Source organism: Ipomoea nil, unplaced genomic scaffold (assembly GCF_001879475.1).
Source record: "Ipomoea nil cultivar Tokyo-kokei standard unplaced genomic scaffold, Asagao_1.1 scaffold1107, whole genome shotgun sequence".
Lineage (NCBI taxonomy): Eukaryota > Viridiplantae > Streptophyta > Magnoliopsida > Solanales > Convolvulaceae > Ipomoea > Ipomoea nil.
This window is the reverse complement of record NW_017617535.1, coordinates 1-4,332: the sequence shown is the minus strand read 5'-3', so window position 1 is coordinate 4,332 and position 4,332 is coordinate 1. Positions and strand designations below refer to the sequence as shown.

At 34.3% G+C, this 4,332-nt stretch overlaps 2 long non-coding RNA genes across 2 annotated transcripts; both read right to left on the bottom strand.

Annotated features, from left to right (window-relative positions):
• Window positions 1-283: 283 nt before the first annotated feature.
• On the bottom strand, window positions 284-4,209 carry LOC109183308. Its single transcript, XR_002054513.1, has 3 exons — window positions 4,162-4,209; window positions 514-559; window positions 284-372 (listed from the first exon to the last, which is right to left on the bottom strand). It is a non-coding gene; the product is annotated as an uncharacterized LOC109183308 (long non-coding RNA).
• On the bottom strand, window positions 2,959-3,730 carry LOC109183309. Its single transcript, XR_002054514.1, has 3 exons — window positions 3,697-3,730; window positions 3,436-3,438; window positions 2,959-3,004 (listed from the first exon to the last, which is right to left on the bottom strand). It is a non-coding gene; the product is annotated as an uncharacterized LOC109183309 (long non-coding RNA).
• Window positions 4,210-4,332: the final 123 nt, after the last annotated feature.

Genomic DNA, 4,332 nt, shown 5'->3' with positions numbered 1-4,332 from the left:
TGATATATAGTCCTTGAGATGATCCCAATTCGTCAGTTTCAATTATTTAAATGCATTGAACATCCGTGAATCATTCGGTGAATAACAGTGGTATCTCATGAGAAGAAACACAAACATTTCAGTCAAATAAGTAACACAAACATTATAACTTCACCTAAGTGCCGTAAATACCAGTCTAAGAATTTGATGAGATATAGAGGTTTGTTTCATTCAAAACAGTTGCATATAGTGTAACTTGAAAGATGTTTTTACTTGAATATAGATAAGTACTTGAGAGCAGGATCCAGCATTGTATGGCACTAATTTGGATGGAATATGTTGTGCTTTCACTATGGGGCATCCATTCTGTTTTATGTGTTAAGGACACCATTCCTGAATTAATGAAAGATGAATGCAGATTATAATGACAGAAAAAAGAAAAAATTTAATTCTGTGACGGGATTGAAAGACATAGTAGTTGAAGAATGAAGATTGAAAAGATAAAAACCAAATACAAACGAGCAGTAAACTTACATTACGAAATACAAATTTACTTGAGCAGTAAACGCACAAAAGAGCCCTAAATTAAAACAACAAATGTTAAATGGGATATAATAGCAAACGCATGGGTAGTTTAAAATGTTACCGTTAGAAAGAAAATCATACACAAATATTTCAGTCCACACAGTAGTTGAACAGCACAGCATAAGTGCAAACATAGGCACCATTTTGTTGGGAAATTTCATACAGAAACTAAATCAGTCTATAACATCATAAGCAAGTACAGTAAAATTTTAAGAACCAAATACAGAAAGTAACCATGATCGAAAGACACAAGAAGTAACCATGAAAGAAAGACACAAGAGAGCGTATTCGAGCCTGATAGGTGGTAGGGTGGGATATATGATGTCCCAACTAATGTGGACTTGTTTAGTGGCATCAATGGAAGGAACCAGTGGCCCGGAGAGACGGATTAGAGAGGGCAAGGCAGAGACAGACGGGGCAGAGACAGACGGGGACTCCGTGACACGGCGGTGGTGAGGGCCAATGGAATGGCCAGGAGTATGCAGATAAAGTACCAAAAGAGTACTATCAAGATAGAAAGGCATTTTAAGTTTCACCAAAACAGAAATAGTAATATTAAATAAAAAACTAACAAACAAAAGCACTTTCAGTCGACAGTAATGGACATGATTAAGGGCAGTTGAGACCATGCTGTGACCCTGAACAAGTTATTTTCACGTGGGGCATCGAAATGAAAAGTATTATTTCTTTACTATGTTTCCGTGAATGTGGTTAAATTAGCCACGACAGAAATAACATACTCCAATTACATTTGATAAAAAAGCAACCTCTACTGCATAGATTGAGTACACCGCACAGTGTTATGCGCAGAAAAGGATACAGCATACAGGCATGATACAGCAACATGGTACCCGAGAAAAGAACAAGCCAAACACTGTCCACCCTTGCGAACACAGAACAAACTTCTGAAGCATAAGTCCGCAATGAAAAGTACGTATGTATGTCCTAGTTAGTAAGGCACTGGTTTTCCCGCATAATTGATGTAGGAATTATCCAAATATAAAACAAGCAGGTAGTAGTTATTACGAGACGTAAGCAATGACTATATAATCAAATAAACAAAAATTGCATTTACAAGGTGATCACACCTAAACTAAATTCGATGGTTCACTGGATTCTAAGGCACACAGTTTCGATCAAATTTGAAGGCATGAACTTAAAAGATAACACCACCTCTATTTAACTATGCAATGATCAATCAGAGAGAATTCCGAATAAAGCAACTAAGAAGATGAACTTAGTTTAGTACTAGTGTGCTGTTTAGAAATTTAAAAGAAGTACACAATTATTTCAGTCTTAAACAAGCAATTCCCAGTAAAAATTTAAAAGAAGTATGAAAAATTGTAGTGATATATTACGAGTATAGTGTAACTTGAAATATGTACTTCACCAAAGAATTGTTTGAATGAATTGTTTGAAGTAACACATATGGATAGGCGCTCGTTGATAAAAGTCCCGTAAAATTTAAAAGAACTAACCATATAAAAAAAACTTAGAAGAAGAAATAACTGAAGCTCCGAACAGAAACGAAAAGAGCAGAACTGGGCAAGCAGTAGTAAAATCATGGGTTTTTGAGTATTAAATGAGTTTGGGTTAGAATCATCTCGCGCAAATTTTGTTGACATTTAAAACTATCTACAATCAAAAACTATCTACATTTCAGTCGTATGGTCACAACTGATTGAGACCATACGACAATCATTTTTTATACACAAATGGTTGATTTATGAGCTGATGGAAAGTACTGTATTAGTGAGAGGCATAAGCAAATGCATATTGCAATCACACCTAAGCTTAATCACATTTTCATCTATCTGCAAGCAAGCAAAAGCCTCAACGCAGTCGATTTCATACAGAAACATGTCTGCAGCATCACAGCTATAATGCAGCAAGCGAAGAATAACCAAGTCCAGTAAAATTAAAAAGAACTAACCACGAAAGACACAGCAGCAAGAATTTGATTCAATGTAGTGATTATTTCATTGAAATAATTATCTCCAATTTGTAGTTGTGTGAAGATGAATGGTTGCAATATATGTTCGCAACTCATGGGTACTAAGACATCCATTTCAAGCAATAGAATTCAAGCAATAGAATTCGAGCAGCAATGGTACAAAGTAAGGATACAATACAAGGAAATAAAAGAACCATAAGTATTGTGAATAGGAAAACAAATCAGCAGTAATTAACAACCAAAGGATTTAATTAATTGATTTAAAATAACAAAAGGATTGTCAAGCAAATAAGAAAATTACCAGGTAAACGTGAGTGAGTAGTTAATGTAAGGAAATGATTGTGAGTGAGCAATCTACTAGTGTGCTCTGTAAAAATCTAAAAAGCCGCAACTGAAAGAAAAGTATACACAAATATTTCAATATATAAATTTAAAGAACTATGAAAAATTGTAGTGCTATTAAAATGTTACCTTCCGCATAAGTTGCTTGTTATCATGTAAGTTTTAATTCATAGATAGATTTTCACTTTCCCCAATAAGTTTTAAACAACATAAAGTATTGGGCATAAGAAATCAACTATATAAGTAATATTACGAGACTGCATAATGGAAAAGTTGATATATAGTCCTTGAGATTGAGATTGAGATGATCCAATTCCTCAGTAACTAATTGATGTAAAATAAGAAATCAACTATGGGGATATATATATTAACGAGGACAGCCAGAGGCAATGAGATAATAACTAACTAGTGGCCCCGGAGAGACGGGCGGATAGATCGGGCTGAGACCAGCCGCATAAGTCCGCAACACGGCGGTGGTGAGCGCCTTCGGGATAGATACGAGCTCATAATGTAAGTTTCAAACTATATAAGTAATATTATCGATTGGAGGCAGTAATGATTGGGTAATCAGCAACATTCTTAAGTAATAAGCAGCTCAGTTAGATTTGTAATCAACATTGGGCAAACAGTACACAAATCAAAATTGAAAAGAGCTCTACCCTGCATTAGATCTTGCTAAAAGACCAAGAAGGCTGAAGGCTTGCATTTTAAATGACCAACAATAGCCTAAAAGTTAAAATTGCAATAACAACCTGTGTAAGTTTGCCCATTAAAGTCGAGAATCACTCACCAGTTTATCAATGACTTTGTCCGTTATATCATGAAAATAAATCTACAATTTGGGAATGCTATTAATAAAATAGTGTAGTAGCAGCATTGTTTAAGAAACCGAACTTTAAGAACCAAAACATTTCAAACACATTTTCGTAGACTAGGAAAACCGTCCGAAACAGCATTCTAATAATAATACATATAGTTGGAAAAACAAATTAAAATTACAAAAATTTCCTTTACATTAAGCAATTACTGGCTCTATTCTGGTTTAGGTGTCATGTTTACTATTTGAAGGTCAAACTGCTTCTTCTTTGTCTTTTAATTTCTTTAACATTTTCGTATAATGTTTTAAATTTGGTCTTTCGTATTAAATATATAAATGTAGTGTCTAAATATATAAATGTTATTCACTAATATGAATATATACTCTTCCTCACTATTAGTTTGGGCTTAAGGATTAAAGCACACAATTTAACAAAATGGAAGAAAAACAAAATCATTCTCTTATTCAACTGACAATAGTTTACCTCAATACTATCCTTTCCAATCCACCAGCACAGGTAATAATCTTCTTTTATCATGATAGTGATAGGTGTATAGAACTATAGCAATCTCCGCTGTTTGCACGCCATTGATGCACCAACCTGATATAAAGGCAGCATTTAGTACTACATAAAATAGATGGCAGCTGTCACCGG